The sequence below is a fragment of the Malaclemys terrapin genome, chromosome 4 (genome assembly GCF_027887155.1).
Source record: "Malaclemys terrapin pileata isolate rMalTer1 chromosome 4, rMalTer1.hap1, whole genome shotgun sequence".
In the NCBI taxonomy this organism is placed as follows: Eukaryota; Metazoa; Chordata; order Testudines; family Emydidae; genus Malaclemys; species Malaclemys terrapin.
In genome coordinates this window covers 84,022,548-84,045,381 of record NC_071508.1, presented here as the reverse complement: position 1 = coordinate 84,045,381, position 22,834 = coordinate 84,022,548, and the positions used below count along the sequence as shown (strand labels likewise).

At 46.8% G+C, this 22,834-nt stretch overlaps 1 protein-coding gene across 2 annotated transcripts in view; it reads right to left on the bottom strand.

The window, feature by feature from the left end:
* The window catches only part of PALS1 (protein associated with LIN7 1, MAGUK p55 family member), a 134,065-nt gene extending 130,252 nt beyond the window's left edge, over positions 1-3,813 (bottom strand). For both annotated transcript variants that reach the window (XM_054026938.1, XM_054026939.1), the window contains exon 1: positions 3,650-3,813. The gene's annotated coding sequence lies outside the window, so the exon portion shown is untranslated. The remainder of the gene's footprint in view (positions 1-3,649) is intronic.
* Between the last annotated feature and the right edge of the window lie 19,021 nt (positions 3,814-22,834).

Here is a 22,834-nt window from a genome sequence, read left to right as displayed (position 1 = left end):
CCTGTGTGTGGATAACACCCATCACTTTGCGGGTGCTGCCAGACCACAAATACAAGTCTTCTTTAGATAGACAACATGAAGATTAAAGACCCGGATCCAAATCCTAATGCAGTTAATAGGGAGTTTTTCCACTGACTTCAACCGAAGTTGAATTGGCTCTAAGGAGTCAATACAGAGTTATTAATACTCACATATTGAATATATCACTATCTAGAAGAAAGGGATACTAAAAGGCACATATCACCATGGTATCTAAGCATACCTGCTAGAGAAGAAAGATCCTGAAGAAATTAATGGCAAAGAACATTAGAGATATATCTACGGACACCTTAACAGTCATTTGTATACCTGACAAATTTACAGTGATCAAAAGCTATGCATACTAAAGAGTAGAATTTCAGAAAGAAAAACATTTCATATTTTGAGAATCAGAGTAGGAATGTGAGCTGTAGCAGCGATGTCCATACAGGAATAAACATGTCTATCGGTTAAAGAGGAGACTGGATATTAGGATTCTGTTTTTGTTTACAACTCTGCTTCAAAATTTAGGCCTGGTCTACACACAGAAGTAGCGCCAACATAGCTACATCACACCACACAACGTAAAATTGATTTTTACTGAACAAAACCTTAAATATTTTGAATACATAAATTTCTCTTATCAAAAGATGTTTCATATTTACAGCTAAATTATTTATTAAACAGAGGGATTAACTGTTGTTAATGAATTAAACTAATTATTTCAGGTAAGCCTGGGAAAAATTTTAAATATGCCTAAGTGAAAGTTACTAGAGCTTAAGTTTCGATTGCCTAAGTTTCTTGACAATGAGACAATCTCCTAAGTTATTTTGGGTGAGCTACTGTGCCCTATTTATGAAGCTTGACCTCAGAAGTTAAAATAAGGAGGAAAAACATCTTTCTTTATACAGAAAAGCAGCCTTTAACTCAAAGTTTCTGATAAAGGCTTATGGATTTAACACATTTTTATTCAAATGTTTTAAGAGATAATAAATTTATGCCTTTACGTATTTTGCATTAAATTCAGATTTCATTTAAAAAAAGAAAAATTATAATTTAACAATTGAAAAATCCAATTTAAATTAAAAAATATTTTTTAAAATCATTGATATTTATCCACCTTGATTTCAGGTGCACAGCATGATACACCTTAAAGAGGTCTGATTTTTAGAAAGTGCGGCAGATCCACCCTCTGAAAAATCAGACCCCTATAAGGTGTCTGAAGTTGCATACACTACAATTGAGGCACTAAAAAATTACTAGTTACTTTTTAAAACCTTGATTGATGTTGCCATTGCAGGAGTAACCAAGATGTAATAGCATCATCACTGGAAATTCATCTATCAAATATTAGAACTGTACATAAATTAACTATGAAGGATTGCTGTTATCACACTGAAACCATTTTCATTTCTAAACGTAAAAAGACTGCCATGTCCAAGTCTCTATGTAATGCTTCTAAAGAAGCAGGCCAATAAGAACGGTGTTCCAAGAAGATATTATTTTACTATATTGAAAAAAAGATTTTCCAATCGGATCAGCTACCTGCGAGATACATCTGATCATTAGAGTTCAGGACAAATTCACACCAAAGATGCTACAGTGTGTAGCCAAGACCAAACATTAGACTGACCTACCTACATTGCTCAGGACTGTGAAAAATGTCAAGCTCTGTACGATGTAGTAAGGTAGACCTAACCACCAGCGTAGACGCTGCTAGGTCCACAGAAGAATTCTTCCATCAACCTAGCTACAATCAACAAACTATGGTCAACAGCAGCAGAGCTGCAGCACCGTAGCTGTGCCATTGTAGTATAGACATACCATAATCAAGACCACTAAGAACACGCAGTTGCAATGCATTCATGAAGATCTTTGACTACAACTCAGACTCTTATCATTCCAGAAGTGCTTTCTTTACAAGGCTCTAAACAAAAGATTGCCTAGGACAAAGTTACATAACAAGGCAATAAACACGGAAGCATGCTTTTATTTAAGAGTTCAAATTAAAAGATAAATGCACTCAAAACATGTTGGTTTTAACAGCAAGATCTTCAGTGGCCCACAACAAACTTGATTTTTAAACTACAGATTCTTTTATTTCTTGTGCATTTAGAAGAACTTATGGGTTTACCTATAATCTTTGCTTAATTCTATGCCTCTGCAACAACTTGAAAAATTCATATAAACATGCACAAAACATTGTCAGTGGGACTGGTTCAGCAATCAGAAAATACATTTAGAGACAAACTGCTCATCACTTGGACAGTATTTTTAAACAGAACATTATAGAAGTCCCCCATTTCAAGGGCACCATTAGATATGAAATCCAACATTTGCTTCTATCACAGAATTCAAAACTACTTTAACTCACACTTTGAAACAGACATTTTAATCCCGTTTTAAAATTAAATTAGATTTTACAATTCCTCTCACATCCCTTACATTTTTTGTTTTTATAACCAGACTTTCCTATTTTGTTTGAGTGAAAACCCACACAAACAGGGAAACTAACTAGACAAAAAATACAAAATACCCCAAATAAAACTGAACAGTGCCATCCCTCACACCAATCTCTTTCAGTTACAGTAATTTTAATAATTTTGTAAAAAAAAAATAAAAAAAACCCGTATACCCAAGACAGTGAGGACACTTTGTAAGAGATTGTTTTGGGTAGATCTTTTACGTAGGGTCAGCTTTCTAATAAAATCAGCAAGATATATCTTATCACGCTTTTTAAAGTAAGCTCTCTGGGACAGAGACGGTCTTCCTTGTTGCTTGTGTATACACTGCCTACCCAATTCCTCGATCAGAGTTCCTAAACATTACCGTAACATTCATCTGTTTATTTTATTGAATATTTAATCAATAGTCTGACCAATACCTATTACCTATTGTGGAACGCTGAGTGTGTTGGTTTCCAAGCCACTTTAACTTAAGCCTGCAAAGCCCCATAAATCACTACAGGGCAATCTCTTTACAGGAACATCATTTCCAAACACTGGCTTGCCAATAGATGGTTAAGAAGAGTAGGATTAAGTGCAGTCCATTATTAAAATAAATATATTCAAAAAGTAAATGAGGTTTTTACTCACGAAAGCTTATGCCCAAATAAATCTGTTAGTCTTTAAGGTGCCATCAGACTCCTTGTTGTTTTTGTAGATACAGACTAACACGGCTACCCCCTGATACTTAACACTCAACAGGAGTCCTTATTAATACAACTTTAAGGCCCAAACTTGCAACATTTGCACAAGCGAGTAAGCCCCATGTAGGATCATGTGGACAAAAGCTGCAGGATCGGGGATCCCTAGTTCGGACAGGAGGGGGACGGATACACAAACTGCAAGGCCACCCCCCCAGAAACACACCCACACACTCCCGACAGCACGGACCCGGCCGGGGAGCGGGTCACGCCGCAGGGACCCTGCCAGGCAAAGTTCACGCGGAAGGGGGAGGTGGGAAAGCGAAGTCCGCACCGCGCCGCGCCTGCCTGTTTCCCTCCCCCGGGAAGCCAGAGGCGCAGCAGGAGCTGCGGCCAGAGCGCCCCAAGGAACTCGCCGCACCCCGCCCCGGCCTCCCTCACCCGGGGAGTCGATCACACTGGGGGGAGGGGAAGGGGCGGACTCACCTTCCTACTCCTGCCGCTGCTCCCGCCGCTCCCTCCTCCTCGGGGCTGACGCGTCCAGCAGCTCTAAGCCCCTCACGCGCGGCCCGGAGACACCGGAGACAGCCCCGGCTCGCTCACCCCAGGGAGCTGCGCAACCGCCACAGCCACAGACCAGGAGACAAACACCTCACACCGCTGCGCCCGCTCCGCCTCCCAGCGGTGGCCCCGCCCCAACGGCCGCACGCACGCACGCGCTCCACCCGCCTTCCACAGCCGCACGTCCTCATTGGCTGGAGGGCGGTAGTTTGCGGGGCGCACGCCCCGCTCGCTGCCTGTGCCGGGCTGCTCGCCGGTGGAGCGGCTGAGGGGCGCGTGCTCGCTGCGCAGGGGGAATGGGGGAGAAGTGGGGGAATGACGAGGACGAAGGGACACGGGGAATGAGGGGCTCCCTTGCTGTCCCCCGCCCACAGTTATGGCCCCTCTGGACCGTCTCTTCCCTACCCCGCTCATCTCTCATGACCAGCCAAGGCTCCCACTCACCGGGACGGCAGCTCCCTCAAAACGCCCTTGTCTTGGCTAAGCGCCGCTCCCGCCCTCCTCTCGTAGCGTCTGAGCCCTTCTCTTCAACCACCAGCTTCTTCAGGCTGGACTGGCCACCGGTTAGATCCTCCTCTGCGCTGCCCCTCACTCCCGTTGCATCTACCTCCCTTACGCCTCTGCTGCTCTCAGTCCCGCTCCTGCCTGTATCCTGATCAGTGGCACTGGAGTCAGAGGGCCAGAGTAACCACAAGCTACTTTTTTCACAGCTGATTCTGAGAGACTGTTGCACAAGGCTGTTTTCGGGCTCAGAACTCTTGTTAGCATTTTTGACACAGACGCAGACCACATCATGGTTGTAAAACAGTCCAGCCCAAGCACTGACTGGACAAAAAATCAAAGCACTAATACCAGTTAGGAGAGACCTTTGGCAGCCAGAAGGATGGGGATACTCCCAAGAGGAGATGGTCATCAGTCAAAGAAAGCAGGTATTAGATTATAGGGCAGCCTAGGCCCTACCAGCTTTGCAGATAGGTACTACTTTGAAGATCCAGCTATTAGACCCCAGAAGGAAGGGACTAACAGAGTTGTGAGGGATGCAGTGGCACCCAGGTCATATAAGTCATTATGCAAGAAGAACAAGTGATTCATAAAAACCGGAGACACTTATGAGCCAGTAGACATAACACCCAGAACAGAAACAGAACCATCCAGAGGCCAACCTCATAGGGAGGAAGAAGATTCCATTAAAAGACAGTTTGCTACAGTCAGAGATAAGTGACAGGGAGACAGAGATAGGTCACTCTTGGTATGGTCACCTGTTGAGAACAGATTATCTCAAAGTCTGTATAACCAGTGAAGACAAGACTCCAACTTGGCTATGTGCAGCAATTTCTGGCTAAAAGGACACAGGGTAAGTGTCTGGGCATCAATTATTTGTTTTTAATGTTTATATTAAAATATTTGCAAAATAGGACAGATGTATCATGATCAATAGAACTGGAGTCAGAGGGCCCATGTTGTCTGGAGAGACTGTTCTTTGTAGACACAGTACCAGGACCAGGTAGCCACTGAGCCACACAGACAAAGCAGTCCACAGGGTTAAACCCATGTGTTCAATTTAACATACATTCAGCTTCACTCTTTGCTAATGAAACACTCCTCTTTTCTCCTCCACTAACTATTGGAAAATTTCACTCCACTTTCAATGAAGGGATGAGTGTCTAAACAAGATGTGGGACTCCAGGGTCACGTTATTTTATAGTCTTCATATTTTGAAGGGCAGGATAGTGATTAGGTACGAGGTGGTGGAATGGACGGTGGCTAAGGACACAATGTCAGCAAGTGTTTCTTGGACCACCAAAAAATCAGCAAACAGCTGCCTCTTTAAATCTTTTTCCATCTGCTTCAGGTTCACCAAATGTTTCATGTATTTGTCATATAGGTGTCCAGCCACTTTTTATCCTCTTGCCTATACTTACCCTGTCTGCCCATATTTTCTTTGTATCTCTTTTTTCTGAAACCTATATACCCCATTGCTCTTTCAAATTCAAACAGATCCTCTTTGGTTTTTCTTTTCTTGGCATGTAAACTGCACAGCTAATCCTCCATTACTGTGGACCATGCCAAGATGTGTGCTTGCCTTTCCACAGAAGCATTAAAAAGCTCTAGTTTCTAGCCTTTTTACATTGCAGATGTTGTGTGCCTTTTAAGGCTCCCCTCCCCTTTTGTATTCCATTTTTTGTGCAGCCATGTGTTATAGCTGTATGCCAAACCAAGCATTTCCACTCTGATTAGTAACAGGGGTCCATGTATCAAATGAATGAGATGGGAAAGACATTTGGGGAATAATGGAATCCAAATTCAGGCAGACTGCAGAACTATTATGCCTTCTGTAAAGGCATAGAAAGGGGGAGTGGCAGAGTGAGGGTGATCAGTTATGGCAGAATAGAAAGAGAGATGGATACTTCTGCTGGCCTTGTGTGACCTAGATCCACGATTTTATGAGCACTAATGGAAGTGATCGTAAGAATCCACAAATTACTTCCTCAAACCCTGATGCTTTCATGAAAGTGGCACAATGGCTAACTGGATGCTTTTAGCAATAAAATGCTGCTTACTGGATGCAGAAACTCCATCCTCCTTTGAGTTGTCCTCATCCAGCTTGATCACCACTAGGATGACCAGACAGCAAGTGTGAAAAATCGGGACGGGGATGGGGGGTAATAGGAGCCTATATAAGAAAAAGACCCAAAAATCGGGATTGTCCCTATAAAATCGGGACATCTGGTCACCCTATCACCAGCTCTGTATCCAAGATTTACACAGAGAAGTCCTATGAGCCCACAAGCTCTCAGTTCAGGCTTCTGTTTTTAGTAGTTCTCCTAGATGGCAGAGACCTTCCTCTCCTTCATGGGCAATCTTGGTGCCTGGGTTTGCTTGCTGTCCAAGAGCAGGTTCAGCTGAGTGGAGGGACACTTCTTCAGTATCTTGTACAACTTTTCATTGAGAAGACAAATGTAGACACCAGCCTTCGACTTTGTTTCTGTCTGTTGCCTTCTTATAATTATATTTGAGGGTTTTGATCCTCTGCCAGTACGAGTTGGCAGACCAGGTTAATGCTGAGATCTTTAAGTCTCCAGAATGTCTGGTTGAAGACCTGTTTGTTTCTTTGGTAACCATCCAGCTCCTTCTGGATCTCAGCCTTGCTCCATAACGCTAAGAAAGCATTAATGTTGGCCTTTAGCCATCTAGCAGCACATTCATAAGATGCTTGGCTGAGACATACTTTTTAGTTAAATTATCCAAAAGATGAAAAAGTTTTATCAGCAGAAGAAGGTGTCCCCTACATAAATGTCTCAAAGCAGAGCATAGTGTTAGCAACATTATTTGTATAGGTAGGTGGGTCATAGGCAAGTCAGCCCCTAGATAGTATAGTGCAAAAAGATGACCAGAGAGGCTACTTCTGCAGGATATATCTAGGCAGCAGTGAGAAGACTATTTGCACTTACTGTATTATCATGGTAGGAAACTTGACCACACTGGCATTCAAATAACTGAGGCAGGAATGACTGGGACTCAGTTTTGCTTTAGTTCCCGCAAAAAAAAGTAGTCTGGAACATTTAACTCCATTAGTAATTGATCAAAGTTCTTTTGTGTAAGAATTCAAGGTTTATATCAGTCTATATAGGAAGAAAAAATGTACCTTATCTATTGTAAACGTGTCCATAGACATCCAGGAGGCAATGCAGCTACAATATTTGAATCAAGTGCTGCCTGTGGACACAGGACAGAATTGCACCTGAAACAGGATGGCTGGTGATGGCATTGCACCAGTGGAGTGTGTGCCAATGCAATTATACGAGTTTAATTAGCATTGGTATAATTCTGTTGTGTCAACAAGGCCCTTGGAATCTGTTGGAAAAGAATTGACTGCCTAGCATTTCATAGACATATATTGTGATACATATATGCTTTAGCATGATCCCATCAACTCCTGTTACAATATGTAGTCATAGGACATTTCCCTTCTGATCTATAAGGGACAAATACAAGGATGTAAAATCCTTCATTGTCTTACAAACACTACATTGTAGCTATTAGTTTTAAAATATCTTCCTATTTGAAATTAGAGAAATTAATCAAAGGTATATATTTTTTCTTCCTGGTACCACAATACATATTGTCTAGTGATTAGAATACATTCTCCAGAATAAATTGTTAAAAATTTCCAGTTATATTTTCTTTTGTTCCCTTCAAACTGGTAAACATATTAACCCTCTTTGTAGCACTTTTTCAAGCCCTTATTTTGATTATTGCAGCCTTTTGCTGCCCTTGCTTACTGAAGCCAGACTGTGCAGGTCAATTCAAATTGCTACGGTTACAATAATCTTCCCAGCCTGCGGTTCTGACCAGATTACCCCTCTGTTTGGTTCCCTTCATTGGCTCTCCCTTTTCCACATCAAATACAATCTTCTCATCCTTATGGCTGTGGCCCTATCTGCTTTGTTATTGTCACTTGTCACCTCCAACACTCTGCCAGCAATACCAGACTTTACCATCCATTTATCTGCTTCTGCTTCGAGCACCTATGTGCATCCTTCCATGCTGCCGCTTATATATACAAAATGCCCTCCCTGAAAAATCCATTACCTTAGTCATTACCTTACCTTTCTCCTTCACATCCTTTCTTAAAACAGATTTCTATTCTGGTGCCTACTAAACACTGCCAGCTGCTAATGACTAAGGAAGTGTCAAGCTGAGATTTCTGCTACTGATCTGCTTATTTGTCTCCATGAACAAAACAAAAATATATACCTACAAATTGTGCATACAGCTAACCTATGCAAAAACATATTCTTTTTACTGTTACCCCATCCTCATTTTCTGTGCCTCTATTTTTTGTTTGTTTGTTTGTTTCAGCCACCCATCTGTTAACACCAATCTTAAACTAAGGCAGGAATTCTGAGTTACACTAAGACTCCTTTAAACCGTTCTGGCAGTGTAAAGTGGCCTAAAAGTTGATGTAAATTACACATTGTACATTTACACGTTTTAAGTATTCTTTACACTGTCAGACCAGTGTAAGAATCAAGCTCTCAGATTGTAAAGTCATTGGGGCAGGGGCTGTCTTTTATTAAATATCTGTACAAAGTCTAACGCAAGGGGGTGTCAACCAGAATAGGGTCTCTAAGCCAGTGGTGGGCAACCTGCAGCCCATGGGCCACATGCGGCCCATCAGGGTAATCTGATTGCGGGCCGCGAGATATTTTGCTGACATTGACCGTCCACAGGCACAGCCCCCCACAGTTTCCAGTGGCTGCGGTTCGCCGTTCCCGGACAATGGGAGATGCAGGCCACAGGGACGTGCTGGCTGCCGCTTCCCGCAGCTCCCATTGGCCGGGAATGGCAAACCGCAGCCACTGGGAGCTGCAGGGGGCCGTGCCTATGGATGGTCAATGTCAGCAAAATGTCTCGCGGCCCACAATCAGATTACCCTGATGGGCCGCATACGGGTTGCAGGTTGCTCACCATTGCTGTAGGCACTATTGTCAAACAAATTGTCACAGTTCAGGGCAACTCCACCTGTATTTCCCCTCACTGGTTCAGCAAGGGCACCCACTCTCAGGGTATGTCTACACTACGGGATTAATCCGAATTTAGATAATTCGGATTTGAGAAACAGGTTGTATAAAGTCGAAATGAGTGCGGCCACACTAGCACAGTAATTCGGTGGTGTGCGTCCAAGTACCGGGGCTAGCGTCGATTTCTGCACCGTTGCACTGTGGGTAGCAATTCCATAGCTATCCCATAGTTCCCGCAGTCTCCTGCGCCCATTGGGATTGTGGGTTAAGATCCCAGTGCCTGATGGGACAAAAAACATCGTCGCAGGTGGTTCTGGGTACAGCCTCACTCCCTCCCTCCCTCCCTCCCTGCATGAAAGCAACGGACGGCAGACAACCATTTTCGCGCCTTTTTTCCTGGGTGGGTGAACACTGCAGACTCCATACCACGGCAAGCATGGAGCCCGCTGAGGTCAAGACAGCACTCATGAATATTGCAAACACCTCGCGCGTTCTTGTGGAGTTTATGCTCAGCCAGGACCAGAAAAACGAGGCGAGGAGGCAGCGGCGGCGGCAGCGCAGCGACAAGCATGATGAGGACATGGACACGGACACGGACACAGAATTCAGTGAAACCACAGGCCCCGGTGCTTTGGAGATCATGTTGTTAATGGGGCAGATTCTATCCATGGAACGCCGATTCTGGGCAAGGGAAACAAGCACAGACTGGTGGGACCGCATAGTGTTGCAGGTCTGGGACGATTCCCAGTGGCTGCGGAACTTTCGCATGCGTAAGGGCACTTTCATGGAACTTTGTGACTTGCTGTCTCCTGCCCTGAAACGCCAGAATACCAAGATGAGAGCAGCCCTCACAGTTGAGAAGCGCGTGGCGATAGCCCTGTGGAAGCTTGCAACGCCAGACAGCTACCGGTCAGTCGGGAATCAATTTGGAGTGGGCAAATCTACGGTGGGGGCTGCTGTGATGCAAGTAGCCAAAGCAATCACTCAGGTGCTGCTACGAAAGTTAGTGACTCTGGGAAATGTGCAGGCTATAGTGGATGGTTTTGCTGCAATGGGATTCCCTAACTGTGGTGGGGCAATAGACGGAACCCATATCCCTATCTTGGCACCGGAGCACCAAGCCACCGAGTACATAAACCGCAAGGGGTACTTTTCAATGGTGCTGCAAGCACTTGTGGATCACAAGGGACGTTTCACCAACATCAACGCGGGCTGGGCGGGAAGGGTTCATGACGCTCGCGTCTTCAGGAACACTACTCTGTTTAAAGGGCTGCAGCAAGGGACTTACTTTCCGGACCAGAAAATAACCGTTGGGGATGTTGAAATGCCCATAGTTATTCTTGGGGACCCAGCCTACCCCTTAATGCCATGGCTTATGAAGCCATACACAGGCAGCCTGGACAGGAGTCAGGAGCTGTTTAACTACAGGCTAAGCAAGTGCAGAATGGTGGTAGAATGTGCATTTGGCCGTTTAAAAGGTCGCTGGCGTTCATTATTGACTCGCTCTGACCTCAGCCAAAGAAATCTCCCCATTGTTATTTCTGCTTGCTGTGTGCTCCACAATCTCTGTGAAAGTAAGGGGGAGACCTTTATGGCGGGGTGGGAGGCTGAGGCAAATCGCCTGGCTGCTGATTACGCGCAGCCAGACACCAGGGCGATTAGAAGATCACACCATGAAGCGCTGTGCATCAGAGAAGCTTTGAAAACCAGTTTCATGGCTGGCCAGGCTACCGTGTGAAATATCTGTTTGTTTCTCCTTCATGAAAACCCTCCCCCTTTACTGACTGATTTTCTGTAAGGAACCCACCCTGCCCCTTCCCCCAGCTTTCTTTCAAACCAAATAAAGTCACTATCATTTAAAAATCATTTATTCTTTATTAATAGATTAGAAAAAGAGGGAGGGAACCCGGGTGGTATTTGGGAGGAGGATTGCTGGGAAGGAAAAAGCCACAAAGAAAAGGTTAAAAAAATGACAGCCTTTTGCTTGGGCTGTCTACTGGGGTGGAATGGGAAGGTGTACGGAGCCTCCCCCCCCGCGTTCTTACACGTCTGGGTGAGGAGGATACGGAACATGGGGAGGGGGGAGGGTGGAACAGGGGCTGAAGCGGCAGTCTGTTTTCCAGCAGCCGTTCCTGAACCTCCACCAGACGCCGGAGCAGCCCCAGCGTTGCATCCTTCATCCTCTGGTCTTCCTGCCGCCATCTCTCATCTCGATCGTCTCTCCTCTCCTCACGTTGGTCCCTCCTCTCCTCACGTTGGTCCCTCCTCTCCTCACGTTCACTGACTTCTTTCCTATACTTTGAAACTGTTTCCTTCCACTCATTCAGATGAGCTCTGTCACTCCTGCTGGATTGCATAATTTCAGAAAACATGTCCTCCCGCGTCTTCTTCTTACGACGCCTTATCTGTGATAACCTTCGGGATGGAGGAGGGAGGCTTGAGGAATTTGCAGCTGCTGTAGGGAGGGGAAAAAAGAGAGAATTGTTTTAAAAGCTACATTTTGCAGAACAATGCTTATACTCTTTCACGGTGACCAACACTGTTCACATTACATAGCACATGTGATTTCTGTGCAAGGTCGCATTTTGCCTCTTAATGCTGAGTGCTTGTGGCTTTGCTGCTAGAGATCACAGGTCTGGGCAACAGAATTCGGCTTGCATGCGGCCATGGTAAGCCATTGTTTTACAGCTTCTGCACCCTCGTTTCCCACATACCAAGCATAGCCTGTAGAGTGCTGCAGAAGCCTGGCCAATCTCAGCCAGTTGGGGGGGGGGGCAGTGTGGGGGGGCTTGTCTGGGCCCCTTCAGGCAAGTAGAGTGCTGCGGTTTTTCTGTTAACATTCAGCAGCACCAGAAAACAAACTAACCCCCCCCCCGCCATGAATTCTCTGGGATGATCACGGTACCCCTCCCCCCACCGCATGGCTGGTATCAGGGAAGATCCCTGCAGGCACCAAACTACCCCCCCCCCGCCGCCGACCCCCCCCCTCGCCATGAATTCTCTGGGATGATCACGGTACCCTCCCCCCACCGCGTGGCTGGTAACAGGGAAGAACCCTGCTAGCCAAACGCGGAAAACTTCAGGGCCAATTTCCCATCTGCGCTTGGCTAACTGCAGGGAAGGATTTATTTTCCGCCACAGGCAAACAGCCCAGTAGGAACGGCCACCTCTGTCCCCTTAATTAAGTTCCCGTATTTCAACCAGGTTACCAGGAGTGATATCACTCTCCTGAGGATTACACAACAAGATAAAGAACGGATGTTGCTTGAATGCCAGCAAACACCGGGACCATACGCTGCTAGGCTTTGTCAGGCAATGATACCAGATTACTTGCTGCAAGCATGGCGTGGTCAAGTGTCCTACCATGGAGGAGGGAATAAGGATGCACTGCCCAGAAACCTTCTGGCAAGGCTTTCGGAGTACCTCCAGGAGAGCTTCATGGAGATGTCCCTGGAGGATTTCCGCTCCATCCCCAGACACGTTAACAGACTTTTCCAGTAGCTACAGACTTTTCCAGTAGCTGAACTGACCGCGAATGCAAAGTCAGGCAAAGTAATCATTAAAAACCGTTTGCTTTTAAAACAAGTTTTATATTTTAAAAGGTAAACTCACCTGAGGTCCCTTCCATGGGGTCAGAGTCTTGGGTACTGGCTTGGGAGGCTTGGGAGGGTACTTCAGTCAGGGTGAGAAAAAGATCCTGGCTGTTGGGGAGAATGGAGTGCTGTGTGCTCTCTGCAAGCTCATCCTCCTCCTCCTCCTCCTCTACCCCATCGGCAGAATCCTCAGGCGTCGAGACTATCCCCGACCCAGAATCCACGAACAAAGGTGGGGTAGTGGTGGCAGCCCCCCCTAGAATTGCATGCAGCTCGGCGTAGTAGCGGCATGTCCGCGGCTCTGACCCGGAGCGACCGTTTGCCTCCTTTGTTTTTTGATAGGCTTGTCTGAGCTCCTTGACCTTCACGCGGCACTGCTCAGAGTCCCTATTGTGGCCTCTCTCCATCATGCCCTTGGAAATTTTTTCAAAAGTTTTTGCATTTCGTCTTTTAGAACGAAGTTCTGCAAGCACTGAATCCTCTCCCCATACAGCGATCAGATCCAGTACCTCCCTCACGGTCCATGCTGGTGCTCTTTTTCGATTATCAGCCTGCATGGTTACCTGTGCTGATGAGGTATCTGTGGTCACCTGTGCTCTCCATGCTGGGCAAACAGGAAATGAAGTTCAAATGTTCGCGGGGCTTTTCCTGTCTACCTGGCCAGTGCATCCGAGTTCGGATTGCTGTCCAGAGCGGTCACAATGATGCACTGTGGGATAGCTCCCGGAGGCCAATACCATCGAATTGCGGCCACACTAACCCTAATTCGAATTGCTAAAATCGATTTTGGCGCTACTCCGCTCGTTGGGGTGGAGTACAGAAATCGATTTAAAGGGCCCTTTACATCGAATTAAATGGCGTCGTTGTGTGGACGGTTACAGGGTTAATTCGAATTAAAGCTGATAAATCCGAATTAAAGTCGTAGTGTAGACCAGGCCTCAGATTCCAGCTCCCCAGCCATTGTCTTTCTAGGTGGAGATCTGTATCTCTCTCCCTTTTGACTGGGTTATTTCCAGGCTTCACAGTTCCCAGCCTTCACTGTGTATTTCCCAGCACAGAAAGGTTGCCCAAGGACACCTGTTTACTTTCTTTTCAGAGACTAATAACAGAGGGAATGTTACCACACAGCACTTCCTGTGCAAGCCTAATTTATTCTTAAAGTGTGGATTCCCATGGTTCCCCAATAGGTCAGTTGTTTCAATTCTGGATAGAGGTTCCCCACCTTCCTTCCGGGAATATTACAAGCAGCCATTCTTCAGACAAAAGGGAGAAATATGTCAGGGCTGCTTCCCTGTGCAGTGGTTCTCAACCATGCATGCTTTTAACAGAATAAGAGTCGGGACAGGGAGAGTCTTCAAACCTCCTTTATAGACAAATTTCTGTCTCCGCCCCACCTCCCCTGAGGTCGGGACCTGGGGACTCCAGTGGCCTCACCTCTGCTTCTTTGGGGGTAGGGGAAGGAGTATTGATCCCTCACCCCACTGGGGTAGCCTTTTGTTCCCCACATACTAAGTTAAGGTGAGCAGAATTCCCTTTCCCACCTGGCTCAGGATCTGTGAGTGTCATCTCTCAAGTAGTTGTCCCTCTACTTGGGCATTTCCCACTCAGGGGTGTGCTATAGATATGGCAGAGCACCACAGCTGCTTAAATGGCCCTACTTTTCGCTGTAGACACTGCCAGCACCAGGCTCTTTTCTGCTTTGGTTTACCTTCTAATGGTTGGCAGATAGCTTACGGGCTTTAGGACCCAGCAAATTCTCTGTCAAGTCAAAACAGCAAGGAGTACTTGTGGCACCTTAGAGACTAACACATTTATCTGGGCATAAGTTTTCGGTGGGCTAAAACCCACTTCCTCAGATGCATGGAGTGGAAAAAAAAGTAGGCAGGTATATATACACAGTACATGAAAAGATGGGAGTTGCCTTACCAAGTGCGGGGGTCAGTGCTAATGAGACAATTCAATTAAAGTGGACGTGGGCTATTCTCAATAGTAGAATACCAAGGGAGGAAAAATGACTTTTGTAGTGGTAATGAGGCCAATGTAACCAGGGTGGCCCATTTCAAACAATTGACAAGAAGGTGTGAGTTACAGTAGGGGGAAATTAGTATGGGGAAATTAGTTTTTGTAGTGACCCATCCACTCCCAGTCTTTATTCAGGCCTAATTTGATGATGTCCAGTTTGCAAATTAATTCCAGTTCTGCAGTTTCTCGTTGGAGTCTGTTTTTGAAGTTTTTTTGTTGAAGAATTGCCATTTTTAAGTCTGTTATTGAGTGTCCAGGGAGAATGAAGTGTTCTCCAACGGGTTTTTGAATGTTATAATTCTTGACGTCTCATTTGTGTCCATTTATTCTTTTGCGTAGAGCCTGTCCAGTTTGGCCAATGCACATGTGCCAGCAATGTCCCTCTGCCTACTTTTTTTCCCCACTCCGTGCATCTGAGGAAGTGGATTTTAGTCCATGAAAGCTTATGCCCAGATAAATGTGTTAGTCTCTAAGGTGCCACAAGTACTCCTCATTGTTTTTGCTGTTACAGATTAACACGGCTACCACTCTGAAATCTGTCAAGTCAGTAGGTCCTGTCCTTTCTCCAGAAACGTAGGCTATCTGACCCATCTCTTGCCTCAGGTATTTATCTGCATATACTGTGGATGTAACGGGATTCCACTTGGAGTCTGACCAGGGAATGTGCCCCCCATCCCAGCTATTCTATTTGCATTTTGATTGACACCATGCCTTGCCAGTCTGAAGCCACCTCATGATGGCTGATCCAGCCCTTCTATATTCAAAGCCATAAATTTTTCCATAAGCAAAGAATATGAACTATAAACTGACAACGCCCCCAGGGCCGGTGCAACCACTAGGCGAACTAGGCGGCCGCACACAGTCCCCGCTCTAATTCTCTTCCAATTGGCGCCGCAAGCCTGGGAGGGGAGGAGAATTAGAGCGGCGCCGGTGTGCTCAGTGGAGGAGGCGGAGCGGAGGTGAGCTGGGGTGGGCTTCCCGGGCGGGGTTAGCTTCCGTGGGGGGGAGGGGCTCCCCGATGGGGGGGCAGCGGGCGGGGTTAGCTGCCGTGGAGGGGGGCTCCCCGGGCAGGGTTAGCTGCAGAGGGGGGTAGCTGCTGCGGGGGGGGGCCTCCCCGGGCGGGGGGAGGTTGGCGGGCTGGGTTAGCTGCCGCAGCAGGTGGGATTAACTGACGCAGGGGGGCTCCTCTGGTGTGGGAGGTGCAGGATTAGCTGGGTGGCACAAGGTGGAAGTTTCGCCTAGAGCGCGAAACTTCTTTGCACTGGCCCTGAACACACCTACAACCAGCACCCATCCCATCCAGGGTCTGTATAGAAATCTGTGCTGTATGTAGATCAAAGGCTTTTACACCAGGAACCTTAATTATCATTTCACACTGGGAACATTTGTTGGGGTTTCATGACATGTGGCTTAACTATGGTCTTAGAAGTCCCCATAGCTCTCCAGCCAATAAATGTCTCCCCATTAACCACCAATCTTCTGCTCCCACTGGCAATGTGATATATCTTTACCCAGGAGGGTGCAGCATGACATGTACACAATGGTATGGGCTGTGAATGGTACAGCATGAGCATTATGTGCCATTGGCAAACTGACTGTGTGACTCTCTCCCTCCTGACTGTTGAGTCACAGAGTTAACTTTATGAGTTTGGAGTGCAACTGGCCTTTCCAGCACTGCACTAGGACTCAGTGGGCATCAGGCAAAGTAACCCCACTGGCTACATATGGCTCACCTCTTCTCCCCACTCATCCAAGGGCTCCTGAGAGGTGGTTTCCCTCCCCCCTTAGTGTGGGTCTCAGCTTGGGCCTGATCCCTGTCCTCTGATCCCAATCCCTCCTTATTAGATTTCCTATCAAACCCAGGCTGACTATCTACATATTGGTCGGCCATTTCCCAGCTATGATTACATTTCTGGGCTTTTTTTTCTATTACCCATGGTTTGAGGTCAGGGTGGCAGAGTTTGTAGAATTGTTCTCTATCCATTAACTCATAGGCCTCTTTGACCATGGTAACCCCCCAATCAGTTGCCAGGTTCCTTACATAACCCCTGAGTTGAAACCTCAGCATAGGCCATGGCTCCTTTTTTTCTGAACTCCCTGAAATCTTCTCTTATATACTTCAGGGATTAGCTTAAATGTTTGTGTAAGTGGGGGAATAGGCCCGCTATTGTGGAGAACTTTCCTGGCTACTACACTACCCCGGTGAAATGGGATAGCCAAATGATCTGAGTTCTTGCTCCCACTTCCTTTATCCATAGGCCTGCCTGACCTCAAGGACTCCCCTTCCACTCTTCTGTGTGGCAGAGTCCTTGTTACCCCGACAAGGATGCATCTAGGATTTCTGGGGGCTTTTATATGGAGAAAAACAGTTGTGGCACAGGTGGAGTTTTTATAGCATGTTGGGTGAGCCTCAGAAAGAAAAAGGTTGAGAAACCCTGGTCTACACCAACAACTGGGACAGGTAGCTGGGGACTAGCTCCACCTACCGGACTATAGTTCTGCTGGTGCAGTCTCTCCATCACGAGCTGATACTGATGCTCAGTGTCCCATCCCCTCCATCTACCCCCTAGTGCTGCCACTGGTTTTCCTTCTCTTCTCTCTTGTACTGATAGTGCCTTTTCTGAGCTGCTCTCTGCTGGATTTCCAGATGCATTCTGTCCCTCTCCAGCTGCAGCTTCTTCTTCTCCAGCTGTTGAACTGTTCACCACTCCTGTTGCATTAGTGTGCTTGGTCTGGACAGAACATAGTTACTGCCCCTGTCAGCCTCATCCCTCTAGGGCATTGGCTTCAAGAGCGTTGCTGAACCCTTTGCCAGAAGGCTGGAGGTTCTCTGTGAGCCTGAACTATCATTCCACTACTGGTCATTAGACTATAGTAAATTTACTAGCTACGATTTTGTTCTATCCTCTGGGCTGATCTGCCTTTCTCTGCATAAAGAAGAACAGGAGTACTTGTGGCACCTTAGAGACTAACAAATTTATTAGAGCATAAGCTTTCGTGGACTACAGCCCACTTCTTCGGATGCATATAGAATGGAACATATATTGAGGAGATATATATACACACATACAGAGAGCATAAACAGGTGGGAGTTGTCTTACCAACTCTGAGAGGCCAATTAATTAAGAGAAAAAAAACTTCTGAAGTGATAATCAAGCTAGCCCAGTACAGACAGGTTGATAAGAAGTGTGAGAATACTTACAAGGGGAGATAGATTCAATGTTTGTAATGGCTCAGCCATTCCCAGTCCTTATTCAAACCGGAGTTGATTGTGTCTAGTTTGCATATCAATTCTAGCTCAGCAGTCTCTCGTTGGAGTCTGTTTTTGAAGTTTTTCTGTTGTAATATAGCCACCCACAGGTCTGTCACTGAATGACCAGACAGGTTAAAGTGTTCTCCCACTGGTTTTTGAGTATTTTGATTCCTGATGTCAGATTTGTGTCCATTAATTCTTTTGCGTAGAGACTGTCCGGTTTGGCCAATGTACATGGCAGAGGGGCATTGCTGGCACATGATGGCATATATCACATTGGTAGATGTGCAGGTGAACGAGCCCCTGATGGTATGGCTGATGTGATTAGGTCCTATGATGATGTCACTTGAATAGATATGTGGACAGAGTTGGTGTAAGCGGGGGAATGGTCCCGCTATTGTGGGGAACTTTCCTGACTTCTGCACTACCCAGGTGAAATGGGCTAGCGAAAGGATCCGAGTCCTCGCTCCCACTTCCTTTACCCAGAGGCCTCCCTGCCCTCGAGGACTCCCCATCCACTCTCCTGTCTGGCAGTGTCCTCGTAAACCCCGACAAGGCTGGGCCCAGGATTCCTGGGGGGCTCGACCCCCAACCCTGCTGTGGTCACCCAGGACAGGGGCTAGGGTGTCCCCACTCCGGGGTACTCTCTCTGTACTGGGCACCTCCCTGACCCACTGATCATTTCATACAATTTAAAGCAAATACAAGTTGTTTAATTAACAATTAATTTTAAAAAAGAATAAGGAAAAATGGGAAAGGTTAAAGGAAAACACATCACCCTGCTCTGTGGCAGGGAACATTACAAACAGTGTCTCTGGAACGTCAGGGCAGTTCAGTCTGTTCCTTGTAGGTCCCAGGCCTGCTTCTCAGGCCCTGTCTGTGCTGCAGGGACGCTGTGGGTTGGACACTTGCTCTGGTGGTGGCCACACGCTCTCAGGCTCTAGGTGGCAGGACCCTTCTTCCCAGCGTCGCCCCCGCCCGGTCGGGGTTATGATCCCCCTGCAAGTCTGGCCTGCAAGGCTTCTTGGCTGAGGCGTCTCCCTGTGCTGGGCCCACTGCCCAGGGTCCCCCTCACTCTCCCCAGCTGCTCACCGCATTCGGACTGCACACAGCTCCGGACTGCCCCAGCCCCAGCTCCGGACTGCTCCAGCCCCGGCTCCGGCTCCACTCAGCCTCAGCACGGCTGCTGCTGCTGCTCTGTCTTCAGCTCCCTGGGCTGCTTCTCTGGCCTCTCTGGCTCTGGTTGCTGCAGCTCTGCCCCCAGGACAGCTCTGCTCTGCAGGCTGCTTCTGTGACTCTGCTCCCAGCTCTGACCTGCTTCCTGGCTGCTTGTCTGGCCCCTCTGGCTCTGGTTGCTACAGCTCTGCTCCCAGGGCAGCTCTGCTCTCTCTGGGCTGTGCTCTGGCTTTGGGGCTGCAGCTCTGCTTCCAGCAGCTTAGCTCGGGCCCCTGCTCTCTCCTTAGCTCGGCCCCACTCTGTCTGACTCACGCCATTCCAGTTCACACGGAGGACGGGACCCCCTCTGGCCTCCTGACTCCCTGATTAGCCTGCCCGCCCTGTCAATCAGGCTGATCTAGAGCATTGGCCTCTCCCCATTGTTCCTGGGGACTGTCAGTCTCAGGCTCCTGATTTGCCATCGACCCTGCCCCTTTTAGTGCTGGGAGCTAGCAACCAAAACACCCCCACTGAATGTTAGTAAGGGGGCAACAGTCCCCTTACATTGGCATCGGGGTTTGTTACAAGGATAGGTTCCTGGGTTAGTGGTTTTGTTCAGTGATGTGTGGTTGCTGGTGAGTATTTGCTTTAGGTTGGGGGGTTGTCTGTAAGCGAGGACAGGTCTGTCTCCCAAGATCTGTGAGAGTAAAGGATCATCTTTCAGGATAGGTTGTAGATCTCTGATGATGCGCTGGAGAGGTTTTAGTTGGGGGCTGAAGGTGACAGCTAGTGGTGTTCTGTTATTTTCTTTGTTGGGCCTGTCTTGTAGGAGGTGACTTCTGGGTACTCGTCTGGCTCTGTCAATCTGTTTTTTCACTTCAGCAGGTGGGTATTGTAGTTTTAAGAATGCTTGATAGAGATCTTGTAGGTGCTTGTCTCTATCCGAGGGATTGGAGCAAATGCGGTTATATCTTAGAGCTTGGCTGTAGACAATGGATCGTGTGGTGTGTCCTGGATGGAAGCTGGAGGCATGTAGGTAAGTGTAGCGGTCAGTAGGTTTCCGGTATAGGGTGGTATTTATGTGACCATCGCTTATTAGCACAGTAGTGTCCAGGAAATGGACCGCTTGTGTGGATTGATCACTTGCCACATAACCTCAGCCATGCAGAACACAACGCCATCTACAGCCTCAGAAACAACCCTGACATCATAATCAAAAAGGCTGACAAAGGAGGTGCTGTCGTCATCATGAATAAATTGGAATATGACCAGGAGGCTGCTAGACAGCTCTCTAACACCACATTCTACAGGCCATTATCCTCTGATCCCACTGAGGATTACCTAAAGAAACTACACCATCTGCTAAAAAAACTCCCTGACAAAGCACAGGAACAAATCTGTACAGACACATGCCTAGAACCCCGACCAGGGGTATTCTATTTGCTACCCAAGATCCATAAACCTGGATATCCTGGACGCCCCATCATCTCAGGCATTGGCACCCTAACATCAGGCTTGTCTGGTTATGTAGACTCTCTCCTCAGACCCTACGCTACCAGCACTCCCAGCTATCTTCGAGACACCACTGACTTCCTGAGGAAACTACAATCCATCGGTGATCTTCCAGAAAACATCATCCTGGCCACTATGGATGTAGAAGCCCTCTACACCAATATTCCACACAAAGATGGACTACAAGCTATCAGGAACTGTATCGCTAATAATGTCACAGCTAACCTGGTGACTGAACTTTGTGATTTTGTCCTCACCCACAACTATTTCACATTTGGGGACAATATATACCTTCAAGTCAGCGGCACTGCTATGGGTACCCGCATGGCCCCACAATATGCCAACATTTTTATGGCTGACTTAGAACAACGCTTCCTTAGCTCTCGTCCCCTAACGCCCCTACTCTACTTGCGCTACATTGATGACATCTTCATCATCTGGACCCATGGAAAAGAAGCCCTTGAGGAATTTCACCATGATTTCAATAATTTCCATCCCACCATCAACCTCAGCCTAGATCAATCCACACAAGCGGTCCATTTCCTGGACACTACTGTGCTAATAAGCGATGGTCACATAAATACCACCCTATACCGGAAACCTACTGACCGCTACACTTACCTACATGCCTCCAGCTTCCATCCAGGACACACCACAAGATCCATTGTCTACAGCCAAGCTCTAAGATATAACCGCATTTGCTCCAATCCCTCGGATAGAGACAAGCACCTACAAGATCTCTATCAAGCATTCTTAAAACTACAATACCCACCTGCTGCAGTGAAAAAACAGATTGACAGAGCCAGACGAGTACCCAGAAGTCACCTCCTACAAGACAGGCCCAACAAAGAAAATAACAGAACACCACTAGCTGTCACCTTCAGCCCCCAACTAAAACCTCTCCAGCGCATCATCAGAGATCTACAACCTATCCTGAAAGATGATCCTTTACTCTCACAGATCTTGGGAGACAGACCTGTCCTCGCTTACAGACAACCCCCCAACCTAAAGCAAATACTCACCAGCAACCACACATCACTGAACAAAACCACTAACCCAGGAATCTATCCTTGTAACAAACCCCGATGCCAACTCTGTCCACATATCTATTCAAGTGACATCATCATAGGACCTAATCACATCAGCCATACCATCAGGGGCTCGTCCTCCTGCACATCTACCAATGTGATATATGCCATCATGTGTCAGCAATGCCCCTCTGCCATGTACATTGGCCAAACCGGACAGTCTCTACGCAAAAGAATTAATGGACACAAATCTGACATCAGGAATCAAAATACTCAAAAACCAGTGGGAGAACACTTTAACCTGTCTGGTCACTCAGTGACAGACCTGCGGGTGGCTATATTACAACAGAAAAACTTCAAAAACAGACTCCAACGAGAGACTGCTGAGCTAGAATTGATATGCAAACTAGACACAATCAACTCCTGTTTGAATAAGGACTGGGAATGGCTGAGCCATTACAAACATTGAATCTATCTCCCCTTGTAAGTATTCTCACACTTCTTATCAAACTGTCTGTACTGGGCTAGCTTGATTATCACTTCAAAAGTTTTTTTTCTCTTAATTAATTGGCCTCTCAGAGTTGGTAAGACAACTCCCACCTGTTTATGCTCTCTGTATGTGTGTATATATATCTCCTCAATATATGTTCCATTCTATATGCATCCGAAGATGTGGGCTGTAGTCCACGAAAGCTTATGCTCTAATAAATTTGTTAGTCTCTAAGGTGCCACAAGTACTCCTGTTCTTCTTTTTGCGGATACAGACTAACACGGCTGCTACTCTGAAACCTTTCTCTGCATAGTTCACCCAGCTGATTTTTCTTCAGCTGTTCATAATTAATTTTTCCCTGCCCTCTTTTCACTGTCCATTTCCCAAAAAGGCTATTGAGACTTTTTTTTTTTCGTTTTTGAGCATTTAAATGAGTGGATCCCAAGGAAATGCCATTAGTGCTCTCGGGAATATAGTTCACTGGTATACTGAAGAACACAGTACTGTCAATCAGGTAGCTACCAATATTTAT